The sequence below is a fragment of the Elephas maximus genome, chromosome 5, assembly GCF_024166365.1.
Source record: "Elephas maximus indicus isolate mEleMax1 chromosome 5, mEleMax1 primary haplotype, whole genome shotgun sequence".
Taxonomy (NCBI): Eukaryota; Metazoa; Chordata; class Mammalia; order Proboscidea; family Elephantidae; genus Elephas; species Elephas maximus.
In genome coordinates, this window is record NC_064823.1 from 123,418,102 (window position 1) to 123,436,016 (window position 17,915).

At 41.5% G+C, this 17,915-nt stretch overlaps 1 protein-coding gene across 1 annotated transcript in view; it reads left to right on the top strand.

Annotated features, from left to right (window-relative positions):
- Nucleotides 1–17,577, top strand: part of RELL1 (RELT like 1) — an 86,144-nt gene extending 68,567 nt beyond the window's left edge. Inside the window, exon 7 of the mRNA XM_049886368.1 lies at nt 15,487–17,577. The gene's annotated coding sequence lies outside the window, so the exon portion shown is untranslated. The remainder of the gene's footprint in view (nt 1–15,486) is intronic.
- The last annotated feature ends 338 nt before the right edge of the window (nt 17,578–17,915 follow it).

Below are 17,915 nucleotides of genomic sequence, written 5' to 3' on the forward strand. Positions count from 1 at the left end.
GATCTGAGATTTGGGTCGATGAAAGCCCCTAAATTTGATTCGCTGGCCTTAAATCTTAACAAATAAATGTATCAAAAGAAACTGCATCTAGAGTAGGCATGAATGAGACCATCTGGCTTGATTTTCAGGTGCTGAACATATTTCTGAAGGATAAAAGCAGTACTTTGATACCTGTGTTGCTCTCAGGTAGCAGACAGTAACGATTGAGTCCAAATTAAATGTGGAAGTGGAGGGAGGTTAACATCTGTTAAAACAAAAAATAATAATAGAAATTTATTGAAGTTCATTTAATAATATGATTTGCAAATCAGGACAGCACTTCTTACTAGAGAGGAACTGGTTTTCTAAAGAAGAAAAACTTTTACAGATTCTTATACTCCAGCTTCTCACTAGTAGTTACACATTACCATGGAAACAGGGCCAGAATAACCTGTGGACATGCAGCATTCTCCTGAAGAGCAATTCAGATAATTACTGATTTACCCTAAACGTAGGTCTAGTCTGACCTCTGGAGTTGCTGTTGTTGAAACTGCACCCAGATAATTCTTTAAAAGAGCACAATACCCAAGGTAGAATGTTCTTTGCTAATTAAGCGAAAGTATTATTTGACATCAGGAGCCCTGGCGCCCCAATGATTAAGCACTTGGCTGCTAACCAAAAGGTCAGTAGTTCGAATCCACTAGCTGTGGGAGAAAGATGTGGCAGTCTGCTTCTGTAAACATCACAGCCTTGGAAACCCTATGGGGCAGTTCTACTCTGCCCTGTGAGGAAGAATTGACTGGACAGAAACAGGTATTTGACTTACGGAGCCCTGGTGGCACAATGGTTAAGAGCTTGGCTGTTATCCAAAGGGTTGGTGGTTCGAACCCACCCAGTGGCTCTGTAGCAGAAGAGACCTAGCGATCTGTTCCCGTAAAGATTACAGCCTAGGAAACCGTTGGGGGCAGTTCTGCGACTCAACATCACGCGACAGTGACAACATTGCTTGACTTAACCCAGTTTTCTCAAGGTTTAAGGTTGAAAGATTATCTCAGGATGATAGTTGGAGTGGGTCATTTTTCCTCCATGGCTCCAGAAATCTGGGTTCCACCAGAATTAAAAGCTGCTCCTCACATCTTTCTAGGGATGCTTCATGGCTTGGAAAAAAATAGGCAGGTAGAACCAGCCAGAGTGGAGAGAAAGACTGAATGAGGAGAGCAGTTAAAAAGCAACCTTATGAGTTGCGGGTGATGATATGCCCACTTTACAGGTGAAGAAACAGGCCCAGAAGAGAGGCTAAGTAATTTACCCTAGAAACAGGGCTTGATAGTGAGAGGACTTGGATGGGAAGAAATCCACACTATGGTACTAATGTGCTTAGTAGGTTCGTAATGGGAAGGAGCTTTGCTTTCCCCCGAAAGGAAAAATCTTTATTCAAGGTATCCCAGTAGCTTAAGGTAGTGGTGATCATTTCGCCCTTATCAGCTTTCACTACAGGATGGCCCCCTTTGGTCTGTGATGGGGACCATCTGATGTAGTTTAGCTTTTAGAGCTCTGCCTGGATCAGGTATGTTTTCTTACAAAGTAAGATCTTGAACTTTTAGATCTCAAAGGAGTTGTGATAGTTCAGTTCAATTCAAATACACTGCAGTCTTTTAAAAAAGTATTTATTGCACTCCTACTACGTACCAGGCACTTTGCCAGGCCTTAGGGATACAGCAGTATGTAAGACAGATGAATTCCATGCTCTTATGGAGCTTAGATTCTCATTTTTCTAGTAGACGTTTGTCCCTTTGTCTCCTGGTGCCCTCCTTTAGAGTTTTCAGTCTGAGAGCCTCGGAAGTTACTGATAGTCAGTAGCAGAGCTTGGACCCAGGCTTCGTGATAGTTCAGTCCCTTCACCATCTCCAGTGTATTGGATGTTACAAGTGATTGAAATGGAATCTTTTTTTTTTTTTAATTGAAAAATAGGGCATGTATGTGATAAAATACTCAAACATCATAAAAGGCTGCAGAGTGAAAAATAAGTCTTAAAAAAAAAAATTCTTCACCCCACCCAGATGCCCTTAACACCACCTCCCAATACCTTTCCCAAGAGAGGACCATGGTTGTCAGTGTCCTCCTGTCCTTCAGGATCACCTGCTACACGTGCATGCTTGTTCAGCATAAGTGTGGATGTACGGTCCTGTCTCTCCCTTTCACAAATGAGAGCGTAGCTCTTTGTCTGAAGTTGATACTTTTAGGTCCTGTGACTCCCTGACTGTTTTTACTCTACCCACTGAGGGTTCAGGAAGACTGAGTTTTTACTCTCCTGCGTTGACTGAGCCATGAGGGGTGAAAATGCTGAACATGTTTTAAAAGTTGGGTGCCCGGCTTGTCTTTTGTTGGTGGGAGTAGCTGCAAGATATTTATGGACATAATCTGGGACTTTTTTGGTAGACCTAAAAACATACCCTGTTGTCATCAACTTTGACGTTCTTTCTAAATTTTTCTTCCACAGCCTTGTTCTGTGCGTGGAAAACACTGAAATATATTTGTCAGTATTCCGAGAATCTAGATATCATGATGCGGGACCCGAGGTTATTTTTTGTTTTGTTTTGAATTGCCACAACAGCAAGCCAGCTCCCCCCTGTCTCCCTAGAGGGGTCTGCTGTAGGGCCCCTCCCTATTGTTGACCAGAAGTTGACCCGCTGAACCTACAAAGAGCTTGTCTCCTCTCCCGCTTTCACCGCTGCCAGCTCTTTGACAAAACTTACACGAAAGAGAGGCTATTACATCTGCCCTTCTCCATAGAAATTCCACAGCTTTGGAGGCTCATGGAGGCTTGGGAGGACTGGAAAACCCAAGGAGGCTCCAGGGAAGCAGAAAATAAAATGCTTTTGGAGACATTTTTGCCTACAGTTAGGAAGATGATATAATGATTAGTTATAACCAGGATTTGGATTTTTCTTAATTTGTTACTTGCGACTTAGAGCTCTACTAGCTCAAAAAAAAAAAAGTAAGTCATAATGCCTATTTTCTGTAACTAACAGGACTCAGGGCACTGTAGTAACTACGTAATATAGGTTCTGGAATCAGACTGAAAAAAAATCCAAATCCGTTGCTGTCAAGTTGATTCTGACTCATGGTGACCCAGTAGGACAGAGTAGAACTGCCCTAAAGAGTTTCCAAAGCTGTAATTTTTGTGGAGGCAAACTGCCATATCTTTCGCCTGCAGAGTGGTTGTGGGGCTCAAACTGCTGAGCTTTTGGTTAGCAGCTGAGTACTTAATCGCTGTGCTACCAGGGGTCCATAGAATAAGACTTCTTGTGTTCAAGTCCTGTTCTGTCACATTTTAGCTGTGTAATCTTGGATACGTTAGTTAGCCTCTGGATGCCTCAGGTTCTCTGTCAAAAGTGGGAATACTACTACTACCACCCCTGCTATTAGTAATAACTACCTTCTAGAGTGCCCTGGCACTTAGTAAGAGCTCCATAGGTAAATGTTAGATGTTATTACTATAGTATATCAGATCGACCCTGTGTAACTACTCAGCAAATGAATGTATGAAAAATTAGTATTTCTTTATTCTTCTCAGTCTCAGAGAGGCCTGTATTAGACATAACCTTCAAGATATTAGTAGTATTGTTCCTATGATACTCAGGTAGAGGCTTATTTAAGGCCAGCTAGCTGAACTGTAGCTTATAAGCCAACAGAGAGGCAATATCTAACTTATTTGATTTTCTTTATTAGAAAGCAGTGGTACTATTCAGAGAAATAAGTTATTCTGCCTGTAGCTTAGCGTAGACGTTAAATCATAAGTGTGTTGAGACTAATAGAGAACTGCTGATTTGTATTTAAATAATTCCCAGTCGAATGTTGTTTTTTCCGAGTACAGTATGAACTTCCATGTCAATTACAGTTTACTTGGAATAAAGTGCTCTGAACCTCAACACCCCAGGGACTGGTAAATCACAAGTGCTTAGTTTTTGTCACTTGGGAAATCCACTGTTGCTAAATATAAGAACACATTTAAATTGCTATGAGAATATGACCCAGTAAAGAGCCCCTTCCCAGTGAGATTGAAATCTAGTGTCAGAAGATTCGAGGCTACTTCCATGTTGCTGCAAGGAGCGCAGAATTTCTCACTGGCATTATACAGTAAAGAAGGCAGTGTAATTTGGGGGAATATACATTTTCTCCCTGTGTTACTTAAAAATGCCCTTTCCATTTTGAATGAAAAGAACATCTTTAACCATTCATATTTTTCATGAATTGAGCAACAGATGTAAAAATATGCTCACTACTGATATAAAAGAGTTCAAATTTCAGTTACTAAACCTCTTCTCCAGAATGAGGGCCACAGCGTGGCAACTCGTGGAAGAAGTTGTCAATAAACGTGAAAAATACCCAACTTCGCTAAGAATCAAGTAAGTAGAAACTAACATAACAAGACCACCCTTTGCTTTGCTTTTGGCAAAGATGAATGCAAACGCTTAGCATGACCATATAACTTGCATCTAAAATTAGACTCTTCTGAGAGTGAAAGGAGCATGATGGATAGCTATTCTGGGTAAGCACATATAAACCAAAACCTCCTGGCAAATTGGTTCACACGATCACTCTGGTTAGCATCCAATGCCGGAGATGGTGCAGGGAGACAGGCATTACTACACCGTGAAGTGGAAAAGGCTATTTTGGTATAGACTTTTGTAGTGGCATTTGGAAATGTCAAAAGTTTCAATATATACCCCTTGACCACAAGCTTCCAATTCTGGATGTCATAAGGAGGGCAAAGATATGTTCAAAGTTGTTCCTTTCAGCTTTATTTATAGGAGCAAGTAACTGGAAACAACATTAAATATCCATCTGTGGGGATTGACTGAAATGGATTATGCCTTATTCATTTAATCCAATGGCCTGCAAATGCCCCAAATTGAAGCAGAGCTGTCTGTAGACACAGAGCATCTATTATATCTCATTACATGAAAAAAGCTGGTTGTAAAATATTACACTTTTGTTTCACAAATGATACACATATACCAAACCAAAAACCAAATCTGTTGCTGTCAAGTTAGTTCTGACTCATAGCAACCCTATAGGATGGAGTAGAACTGCCCCGCTGGGTTTCCAAGAAGCAGCTGGTGGATTCGAACTGCCAACCGTTTGGTTAGCAGCTGTAGCTATCAACCACTGTGCCACCAGGGCTTCAATATATAGATATATAGATATCTTAGTTTCTTAGTGCAGCTGTAACAGAAGTAATGCAAGTGGGTAACTTTAATAAACAGAAATTTATTTTCTCACAGTTCAGTTGGCTTAGAAGTCTGAATCATGGTTCCACTCTAGTGGAAGGCTCTCTCTGTTCATTCTGGGGGAAAATCCTTGTCTCCGCTTCTCTAGCCTTGGCATTCTTTGATTCCTTGGTGGTGGCCTTGTGGCATCTATCTTTCCCCCATTTATGCTCCCTTCTGTCTGTATCTAATCTACTCGTTTTATAGACAAATGTGCTTACGTTTAAGACACACCTTACACTGACAAAACTAAGAAAACCCTATTCCCTAATGGGATTATATCTACAGGTTTTAGGGGTTGGATTCCAACACTTTTTTTTTTTTTTTAGTTGTGCTTTAGATGGAGGTTTACAGAGCAAATCAGTTTCTCATTAAGCAATTAATACACATGTTGTTTTGTGACATTGGTTGCCAACCCCACAACATGTCAACACTCTCCCATTCTCGACCTTGGATTCCCCACTACCAGCTTTCCTGTCCCGTCCTGCCTTCTCGTGCTTGCCCCTGGGCTGGTATGCCCATTTAGTGTCATTTTGTTTTATGGGCCTGTCTAATCTTTGGCTGAAGGGTGAACTGCAGGAGTAACTCCAGTAGTGAATTAAAATGGTGTCAGGGGGCCATACTCTCAGGTTTCTCCAGTCTCTGTCAGACCAGTAAGTCTGGTCTTTTTTTGTGAGTTAGAATTTTGTTCTACATTTTTCTTCAGCTGCATTCAGGATCCTCTATTGCGATCCCTATCAGAGCAGTCAGCGGTGTTAGCTAGGCACCATCTAGTCGTGCTGGACTCAGTCTGGTGAAGGCTGTGGTAGTTGTGGTCCACAGTCTTTTGGACTAATATTTCCCTTGTGTCTTTGGTTTTCTTCATTCTCCCTTGCTCCCTATGGGATGGGACCGGTGAAGTATCTTAGATGGCCGCTCACAAGCTTTTAAGACCCCAGATGCTACTCACCAAAGTAGAATGTAGAACATTTTCTTTATAAACTATGTTACGCCAATTGAGCTAGATATCCCTAGCCCTCAGCCCATTAATTCAGTGGCCAACACATATTTTTTGGGGGACACAATTCTGTTCATAACTTATATGCACTCATTCATTCTTCTGGTTACTGTGAAATTACCCCCAAACCACTTAAGTAAAAGTCATTTATTATGCTTATAGATCCTGGGTCAGGAATTTAGTTAGGGCTGAATGGGGTTGGCTTGTCTGCTACATGATGTCTGGGTTCTTATCTGGGAGATTCAAGGGCTAGGGGCAGGAATCATCTGAAGGATCGCTCACTCAGAATTAGATGTCTAGCAGGGGATGCTAGCCATCAGCTGAGACCTTAGCTGGGGCTGCTGGACGTAATACCTACATGTGTCCCTTCCATGTGGCCTGGGCCTTTAGAAAGCCTGTTGATTGAGTTCCAAGGGTGAGCATCCCAAGAGAGTGAGAAAGCCAGGTGGAGGCTGCAGCATGTTAGGTACTTCCCCAACATGGTGTGTTTGCAGACCTTATATTATCATGAGATTTTTAGAACGAGAAGAGATCTGGAAACTGAAGATAAGGATATGATGGAGAGAGAAATGATTTGCCCAAGGTCAGTAACTGGTCCTGTGTTTTTTTGTTTTCTTTTAATATCACTGCCGGCATCTCTTTATTTTCACAGTTGAAATAAGGTAGGGTAGTTCCTTTAAAAATTATATTCTGAAGGACGTTTGAAATCCAAAATGTTGAGGAGACTCTTCTGGAGAGACTAATAATTCAGAAGTTAAGTTCTTGGGCATTGGTTGGCCTCCTGACCTGTCATTTACTCCTGAGTGTCCTAACAGCCTGAGCTGGCCAGCAAGAGACCTAGCATTTTTGTGTAGGCATGAGCATCTGTCCCCGGGAATACCCAGCTAGGAGTGCTGAGCGAGAGATTCCTGTATTAGAGGGTCTCAAAGCTTCCTTAAGCCTTTAAGATGCTCAGATTAAATTGGATGTGTTTGCTTTTAGGCTAGCGGGTGTTCTAATGTTGTGTCACTTTGTCTATAATTAGTGATGTGTTAGTAACAGGGCTTTGTTTTAATAAAAATTTTCATGAAAAAGTTACTGCTTTTTAGTTGTATGTTATCTGCTGTGGGGTAGTCCCCCAACTAATGGCAACACTACACACAATGGATTGAAATACTGCCCAGTTCTGCATCATCCCCATGATCAGTTGTGGATTGGACCATTGTGATCCATAGGGGTTTCATTGGCTTATTTTCAGAAGTAGATCTCCAGGCCTTTCTTCCTAGTCTGCCTTAGTCTGGCAGCTCAGCTGAAATCTGTCCAGCATTATAGCAACACGCAAATCTGTCATGACAGACGGGTGGTGGCTGCCCCTCAGGTTCATTGGCCGGGAATCAAACCTGGGTCTCCCAGGTGGCAGACGAGAATTCTACCACTGACCCATCACATCCCCGTTTTTGCTATATAGGTAATATATTCTTATCACTGAACAATCAGAAAATACAGATACCCAAAAGGAAGGAGATAAAAAACCCATGAATCCTGCTGTCTAGAGCAAACATAAAATATATACAGTGTATTTCCTGACAGACAGGAAATATTCTCTATATATGCTTCTTTTTTGTTGTTGAAAAAATACATAATTGATATTATTTCCAATATGTGGTTTTAATTAACCAGAAATCTTTGTTTGTTTTGGCCCTTAGCTGTTCCAGCCTTCCTAAGCATTTTTATACTGCTAACCAACTCTCCTTACAGTGTCTGCCTGGTACTTCTCCATCCATGTGGGGTCCTTTTCCTGCTGCCCTAACCATCACTGCGCCGCATAGTGACATCCTTGTTCCCCTACCAGGACTTCGGCTATTCCCTGTACAAAGATGACTCTTCCCCTCCTCCAGACTATCTCTTACCACTTTATTTATCTACATGCTCAGCAAACCCCAGAGAAGGAATGCCCAATCAAAGCATGAACCTGTTGCTCCCCAGAACACACCCTGCATATTCGTGCCTGCATATTCATGGCTTTGTTTATTCTCTGAAATGCTTTTCTCATTTTTGCTTTCTGAAACCTGTCCATCCTTCAAGGGTCCTTTGTAGGGAAACCCCCTCCTTATATGAAAGCTCCATGTTCCCCGCCCTGGAACCATCATGTTGTTATTGCTATTAGCTGCCACTGAGTTGGCCCCCAGCTCATGGTGGCCTCATGCACAGTGGTGCAAAACTCTGCCCTGTCCTGCACCATCCCCACGGTGGGTTGTAGATCGGGCTGTTGTAATCCATAGCATTTTTATTGGCTGATTTTTGGAAGTAGATCGCCAGGCCTTTCTTCTCAGTCTGTCTTAGTCTGGAAGCTCCACTTAAACCTTTTCAGCATCATAGCAACACAGGCCTTCATTGACAGATGGGTGGTAGTTGCCCATGAGGTATGCTGGCTGGGAATTGAAACCCAGGTCTCCCACACAAAGGTGAGAATTCCACCCCTGAACCACAACCGTTTCATCCAGAGCCATCATAGTGCTATGCTTTTACTTTTCTTATGGTCACATATCTTATTTTGCTTGGAGTTAAAGCTGATTGTTTAAACTTCCTGCCTACAAGCTCTGAGCTCCTTGAGGCCCCATCCTGTGTCCTCTTATCCTTGCTGTGCCTGCCTGGTAACTCCTTGTACATAGTTGGCCCTCAGTGATTGGTTCACAGGTATGCTAATAAGTCATTCATCTGGTTATTAAAATAGGCCTTTGCAGATTGGTTCACAGGTATGCTAATAAGTCATTCATCTGGTTATTAAAATAGGCCTATTTCTAGTTCCTGAATATTTTCAAATAATTTTTTAAATTCTGTACTTCTGAAATTTTATAATTCCGGTTGAATTATTGAGATTTTGAATTAATGTGCCAGCCTTTAAACGACTCTGTCTTGTCTGTTTCCTCCCCCATTTCTTTAATTATATGTTTGTGACATTAGCCTACTCTGTGGTGTTTGCAGGAGCCACCCTTTGGAAGTGAACTTAATTCTTCCAGTTATTACATGTGCTAACAGAACGACTGAGCATTAGAATCTACTGGCTGCCTTGTAAGAAGGCAGAGTCCTGGGCCCCACCCACCACAGAGATTCTGGTCCTGCCGGTCTGGAGCAGGGCCCAAGGAATCGGCAGTGTTTAATCCTATTTGAGCTGATTCCAAAGCAAAGCAAGTGGTCACTGCTCATAATCTGAGAAAAAGGTCGTAAGGGAGATGAAAGCCTACTTAGCATGAATCTTTTATGCTTTTTAAATAAACATGGAGCTTTTGTTACAATCCCAAAATTAATATTAATAAAATTTAACACATAATTTAGACCGGAGAAGGGACTGCAAACACTAAGTAGATTCTGGTATCTCCCTATTAATCTATACCCGCCAGGGTGCTACACAGGCAAGTACCATTGCAAGATTTTGGTATCAAACTTGTCATGGATTGAACTATGTCCACCCAAAAATGTGTGTATCAACTTGATTAGGCCACGATTCCCAGTATTCTGTGGTCGTCTTCCATTTTGTGATTGTAATTTTATGTTAAAGAGGATTAGGGTGGGATTGTAAAACCCTTACCAGGTCATATCCCTGATCCAATGTAAAGGGAGTTTGCCTGGGATGTAGCCTGCACCACCTTTTATCTCTCAAGAGATAAAAGGAAAGGGAAGCTAGCAGAGAGGGGGCACCTCATACCACCAAGAAAGAAGCACCAGGAGCAGAGCGTGTCCTTTGGACCCCGGGTCCCTGCTCCTGAAAAGCTCCTAGTCCTGGAGAAGATTGAAGAAAAGGCCGACAGAGAGAGGAAGCCTTCCCCTGGAGCTGACACCCTGAATTTGGACTTTTAGCCTATTTTACTATGGAGAAATAAATTTCTCTTGTTAAAGCCATCCACTTGTGGTATTTCTGTTATAGCCGCACTAGATGACCAAGACACAAACTTTCAGTAACCATAACCTGCAGGCATGTGACCACAGACTGCTGACTAGAGCCTGGTACAAGCTAATCCTCTAACCAAGAAGTGTGTGCCTCGAAGGATGATGGATTACTGGTGACTGATCACAGGACTTAGTGTGAATATTACCGTCAGAGTCTTAACTCTGTTTCTATAGACAACTTTCCCCATTTTTTTTTTTATGGGTTCTAGAAAATTATTAATCCAGTCATGTGTTAAACTATAGTTCTGTAGCCTTTTAGCAAGATCAGAATTCAATGTTGTATAGGGCACTTTGCTGGCTTACTGGGAGGGTGGGGGAGGGAGGTATTGGGAAACCCTTGACTTTGTAGCCAGCAGGTAAGAAGTGAACATATCACAGGAAACCCCAAGTGTGCGGCCGCCATCTGTGGTCTTGGGTAGACAGCAGCCCAGAGCAACGCGCCCTTCCACCGTTTGTGGCCTAGCTGGGGTGGGTAGGATCAGAGGAAGGAGTACTGCAGCTGCAGTTGGTGTCAGATTTAACAGAATTGGGGTTAGACTGATATTTTCAAAATAAGCACTCACTTGTGTAAGACTATAATCACGAAATTTTCCCAAAAGAGAGAGGATGGGCTTCTTAAATATGGTGGGGTCCCACGGTGGTAGGAACTGAGAGTTAACATAACAGGTGGGTGGATGTCTCCACTCCTCCCGTCTACTCCTGTTAGCATCCCATAGCGTTTTTTCCAGCCCACACATGGTTTCTGTTTGCTGTCTGACAATATGGAAGGCGTCTTTTAACATTTTTATTAATGTGCTGCAGTAAAGAAATGCTATTTTGAAGTGTGTATTTGTTTATTAATATCGATATACTTACAATTGTGGAACAGAATGAGAAGTTTAACAATGTGGACATGCTCCATCATGCAGTCTGCACTCTTTAGTACCTCATTTCACCAGCAGAAATAAGGCCACAGGTGGAAATTTACAGCCATGGATCTCGTGGTGTCTTCTTTCCACTAGGTTCTGGTTCTGATAGGAGTCGTATTTGCTGGAAATTGATAGCTTTTGTGCAAGTGAAGTGCTGTCTTTTAATAAGTGTGTGTTTGTGAAGAGGGATGAGAGCTACAAACCAGTGCTGGGTAACTTTTAATAACAGAGCTTAAAAAAAGATGAACTTTCTTTTTTCTGCTCAAGTTCTGCTGTTGGCATGGAGGACTCTGAGCAGCAATTTATACTTGTCACTTCCTCACTGACAGCTATTATGTACAGTACAGTCTAAATCAGTTACAGAAGGCTCCTCTCACTCTTGACTGTAAGGTTCTTGCTAGAACGACTCACAGAACTCAGAACAGCCCTGTATTTAAGATGGCAGTTTTATTATAAAGGATGCAAACCAAGACCAGCAGAAAAGAGAGACACAAAGGGTGAGGCCTGGGAGAGTCTCCAATGCAGAGCTTCCGTGTCCCAAAAAGGTTGCATCACCCCTCTGAGACCCAGTGTCTTTTCTCCAAGCAGGAAGCTAGTAGAGATTCAGTGCCCAGAGTTTTGCTGGGAACCTTACTATGTAGACAGTGATGATCAAGGCTGACATGGTTGGAGTCAACCACCAGCCCCTCTCCTCTCCTTAAAGTCAGCTGAACCTGTGCAAAGGACTCTAAATGAGAAACTCTCCTCAGCTGGAGTGAAAACTGTTACGGGGATAAAACATTACATTCTAGGCCTGACTTCTCTCGCCCTTGGCTTTGTTATTTTCGTTGATGTAAAATAAAAAAAGTCTAGGTCGAAGGGAGCAGGTGATGAGAAGAGGAGCCATAAAATAGTTGAATGCCTGTTTTCCAGGTAATGGCCTGGTTTAAAGTTTTACTGAGAAAATTCTCTCGTTTTTTACTTCTGTAGTTTCTTTTAGGGCTATTTTTAGATGACGCCACCTCTGGCCTTTCTACCTTTTTCCCTGCTAGCATCTTTGATATTAACTGACTCTCAACTGAAAGTGTTCTCAGACTTGACTTTGTTCAGCCCGACAGGACAGTCTGTGGTGCAGCCGTGCAAGGTTGTGGCAATGCAGTGCAAACATTTACTTATTCCTTCTGTGATTAAAAACATGATTCGTGCTGCTTTAAGGAACATTGTTTCATTTCCTTTTCAGCTAAGGGGATGAGGGTCCTTTACCAGCCCATCTTGTTGAGGAAATCTGTTTCTCCTCTTTCTCTCTTATAACCACTATAAATTTTATGAATGACATAAAAGGATAATATGGATAATACACATTAGACTGTATATCTTGAAAGATGACCCATAAAATAGATTAAAAAACATGTTGTGAAAATAAGACTTGTCTATTGACTGCTTTGCTCTTTTGCCATATTTCTGCGATCTGGTTTCATCTTTGTTTTTGTTTAGCGTTTGTAAGTAGACACTGTTTTGGCTGATTAAAAGAGTGTTTTGTTTTTTAGCCTTGTGTAGGTTTACCTGCATGGTACATTTCAAGACACACAGGCAGTTCTAGAATTTTAGTCCTGTCCTAGATTGTTCCAGTCTTCAAAACAGGAATTAAAAGCCTACGTAACTGCTGATAAGATACTTTTAAGAAGCCCTTTGGAAAGTGTAAAGCTGTTCACTTCATTTGTGATGTAAATGTAAACATTGACAAGGGCTTTTTTTTTTAGTTGTTAGAATGACTTAAAAATACAATACATGCAGTCCGTGAGTTAGGAACCTCTGACTCCACTTGTAACCCCCCCCCAAAAAACCCAAACCCGATGCTGCCGAGTCGATTCCGACTCATAGCGACCGTATAGGACATAGTAGAACTGCCCCATAGAGTTTCCAAGGAGCGCCTGGTAGATTCCAACTGCCGACCTTTTGGTTAGCAGGCGTAGCTCTTAACCACTGTGCCACCAGGGTTCCCGCTCCACTTGTGTTTGCCCTTTAATGTTGTGTAAATTTGTCCTCACTTTGAAATGACTGAACCAACCCCTACACCCAATAAATTCATCACAGTCACCTCCACCCGCTGCACGTGCAGCTTTTAAATAATTGAAAAAGCTTCTAGCCTTTTCTTGCACCAACCAACCAAACCAAACCTGTTGCCATTGAGTTGATTTCGACTCATGGTGGCCCTATAGGACAGAGTAGAATTACCCCATAGGGTTTCCAAGGAGCAGCTGGTGGATTTGAACTGCCAACCTTTTGGTTAGCAGGCTGAGCTGTTAACCACTGTGCCACCAGGGCTCCACCTGCACTAAATTAAGACTAACTAAGAACCGTATGCACCTGTTATGACTTACCTACAAATTTGCCTTAAAGACACAGTGAGGAACAGATCCCATTTATTACCTGAGGACTGCCTATACAGAACCCTCAAGGTACAGTGAAGACCCAGGACTGAAGGCTTTATCTCTGCACTCTCTCTTGCCCAGTGGAATTCCAACCAGGCTGCCCTGTGTGCTCATTAGTGCCCCAGAGTTAACTTCATTTGGTGCTGCTTAGGAAAGACACTTCACCTCGACGCATGTGAAGTTCCTGGTGATTGAGGGTGCTTACCTTACTGCTCGTTACTTGACAGATGTAGCAGAGGGGTTGGAGAACATGCTCCCAAACTCTATATCAGATAGGGGTTAAATATCCAGAATCTGTAAAGAACTCCTGTAGCTTAGCAGCAAAAACACAAAGAACCTAATCAAAAAACGGGCAAAGGACTTGAATAGACCTTTCACCAAAGAAGATATACACATGGCGAAAAAGCATATAAAAAGATATTCAATGCCATTAGTTATGAGAGAAATGCAAATCAAAACCGTTTCCCCCCCACTAGGGTGGCTGTAAGGTGCCTTCCTTGGTGATGCAGTGGTTAAAGCACTCAGCTACTAACAGAAAGATTGGCGGTTTGACCCCACCAGCTGGTCCACGGGAAAAAAATGTGGCAGTCTGCATCTGTAAAGATTATAGCCTTGGAAACCCTATGGGGCAGTTCTGCTCTGTCCTATGAGTTGGAATCACTCAATGGCAAAGGATAGTGTGGCTATGATTCAAAAAACAGAAAACAAAAGCCTGTGGGCGAGGATGTGGAGGAATTGGAACCCCATTACTGGTGAAATTGTAAATGTTCAGGCACCATGGAAAACAGTTCGACAGTTCCTCAAAAAGTTAAATATAAAATTACCCTATATGACAGAGGGAACTGCCCCATAGAGTTTCCAAGGAACACCTGGTGGTTTTGAACTGCTGACCTTTTGGTTAGCAGCTGTAGCAGTTAACAGCTATGCCACCAGGGTTTCCAAAATTACCATATGACCCAGCAATTCCAATCCTAATATACCCAAAAGAATTGAAAATAGGAACACAGACGTGAACACCAGTGTCCATTACATCACTTATTCTTAATAGCTAAAATGTAGAAGCAACCTTCATGAACAAAATGTGGTACCTGTGTACAATGGAATATTACTCAGCCACAAAGAGAAACGAAGTTCTGATACATGCTACAACATGGATGAACCTTGGAAACATGTTAAGTGAAATAAGTTGGTCACAGAGCAACAAATAGTGTTTGAGCTCACTTATGTGAAATACCTAGTATAGGCAAATGTCTGGGAACCTGAGTTTATTAGTGGTGACCAGGGGTGATGGGAGGGGGAAAGAGGGGTCATTGCATAGGGGGCACTGAGCTGCTGTTAAGGGTGATGGAAAAATTTGGAAACAGATAATGGTGATGATTACACAACATGAGGAACGTGATTAATGTCACCGAATTGTTTATGTAAAAAATGCTGAAATGGCAAATGTTTTGTTATATACATTTACCACAGTCATAATAGTAATACAAAACACGCGCCCAAGAAGTGAACACGAATGCAGGGAGGATCCTCACCTGTCACCTTAGAGACATGTTCTTAAAATGGACTGATGCTCCCGGCCTACTCTTGTTCTCAGAGTCTATTCTTTTTGGTTTGTGAAACTTTAATAACAAGGTCCTTTTGGAATTATGGGAACCCTGGTGACATAGTAGTTAAGAGCTACGGCTGCTAACCAAAAGGTTGGCAGTTCGGATCCACCAGGTGCTCCTTGGAAACTCTGTGAGGCAGTTCTACTCGGTCCTATAGGGCTGCTATGAGTCGGAATCGACTCGACGGCAATGGGTTTGGTTTTTTTGGAATTGTGATACCTAAACTGTTTTAAAAAGGAGGGGTAAAATGGGAGAAGGGATGAGGTGGGATTAGGTAAAGGTGGATGGATTATGACTCCTCTGTGTTTAAATATTCAGGCAGGTTAAAAGATGATGGGACATAAACCTTTTGTAAAGCTTTGCCTTTTTTGTTTTCTCCTGCAGGAGTGGCTGCTTGAAGAGTTCTAAGAGACTGCAAACTTACGAGCTACGAAGTTGCCTAGGGAATATTTTTATATCTTTTATACAATTTCTATCATGGAGTCTGCAGGCATGTGGATCAGACCTAAAAGAAAGAATATTGTTACTATGCCGGATATAGAATTCTATTTGCTTTGAAATAAGTTTTGGTTTAAAAAGTCTGATGAAAAATTTCTTACATTTCCAGAGAAAAAAAGCCCATTTTTTATTTCCTGACCACTCCCAGGTGTCCATCCCCTGGCTTGATGTACAAACTGTAATTTTTCCCGTATAATGTACAGTGTACAATGTACACCGTATAATGTACAGTGAAATTATTCATGTATAGTCTGAGTTTATCCCTGGGGAGCGTGTGTGTATGTGCGCGCGCGCGTGCGTGTGGATGTTTGTGTGTTACCCCAGCCCTTATGTCCCGTTTTTGATACTGGTTTTAAGAAGACCCCTCTTACAGTTTAACTGTTACAAAATGTAAAACATGGATCTTTGGTGGAGAAAAGCCCTTGGAGATACTCTAGCCTTGAGAAACTGACCCCCCACGAGATCATGGAGTCGCCTGGGACCAGATCCTAGACTTTGGATTCCTGGACCATGAATTCAGCACTAAACTCTCTCCTGCCTCCACCACCCCACCGCTTGGTCACTTCTAAAAGATTGATATGGTTTCGTTAATTTATTTTTAACTTGAGCTTGGCGATTCTTGTTTTGCCCTTTGAATAAAGGCAGAAAATTGTTTAAAGTAATTCAGGCAAAATTGTCTATTTTGACTACCCACGACCAAACAAAACAACAACGACAAAAAAAAAAACCCACTTCTTGTGAAAGATGGGCCTGCACCTACCTCTGGCATGTTTTTCTTGGTGCGCTGGTTTCCATCTTGTAACTAATGGTTGTTATTCAAAAGACTTTTTGTGGTTAAGTTCTATTTTAGGCCTGGCAAAGCCTAGTCTTTTTTTTTTTTTTTAAGCTTTACATAGTTGATGAAGCACCTGAATGAAGCCAGAGGCAAAGACAGCAGTCATTTATGGTAGGTCTGGGGCGAGGGCCCTCTGCCATCTGGGAAACCGCCAAGCCCTGCCTCCATGTCCTTGTTGCTGGTGTGGTGCCGCAGACGCTTCTCTTATTTCAATGAGAAACAGCACGTTTTTCATTTGACTCCCAAAAGATGATTTCAGTAAAAATACATTTTAAAGTATTTACTGTAAATACACTCATTCTGTTCTGTTTCTGGCACCAAAACTTAAAAATTTCTAACCTTTTAAATGAAAGGTAGACTCAATTTAATGTGCACTTTTTCTGACAACTATAAAAGGTGCAGTGTGTGCATATATACACACACACACACAGCAGAGTAGAAGTCAGTATGGAAATAAACTTCACTGAGGTCAGAAAGTTGCAATATAGGAACTTTTTCTTTTTGTGTGTATTAGTGTAAATAATATGTGTGTTCTAGACCAGTTGTTTTAGTTAAAAACAAAAAAGCTTTTTTTTTTTTTTTGGTGTTAAAAATATCGTGCCCTCAAAATGGAGAGGGATAAAATGTAAGATATTCCTCAGTTTTAATTATTTTTAATTTTATTCAGGTCAGAGCACTTTTTTTAAAATAGCAATACAACAGGCAAGAGAATACTCGAAAATATTTAAAATTCTATTTATACCAAGAGTACATTTTGAATATTTTCTACTACTTGAGCAGTTTTGTCTGGCTGGCTTTCAAATATGCCAAACATTAAGCATTTGATATTTTCAACACATAAGCTTTTTACTAGTTTATATTGTCTAATCATCATTCTTAAGTGTTCCCAAAGCAACTGATGTTTACAGGTCTTGTGTTTTCCTGCCTCTTTTAGAAGGATCGGGGATCCACAGCAAACTTACATGCTAAACACTAATGATGGGCAGCTTCGCGATGTAATAAATGAGTTGGCCACCACCTGGATGTAGATTTGTAAAGGAAAATTTTCACCGTTTTGAGTGTCAAATGTGTTTTTAACTGCCTGGTTTGTACTTCTAAGGCTTTTGTACTACCAAAGCAGAGTTAAAAATAAAAATGCCAAACCCAGTAAGTGTATGGTTTTTGAATTGCCCAATCATTGATTCCTGAGACACAGAAAACACAACTGTGGTTGTATAATTTACCGAGCTTAATTATTCAGTGCCTAATTTCTTTTGTTGTGAATGGCCAAGTGATCAGTTAGCTGACTTTCCTCATTGGATTTCCTCTGTAACACTTCTCTCCTCAGACAATTATTTTTTATATTTGGAGATCATTTTAGACTTGAGTTTCAAAAAGCAGTACAGAGGGTTCCAGTATACCTTTCACTGTGTTCGCCTTATGTTAAAATCTTATATAACCATAGAACAATGATCAAAACTAAGAAATTAGTGTTGATACA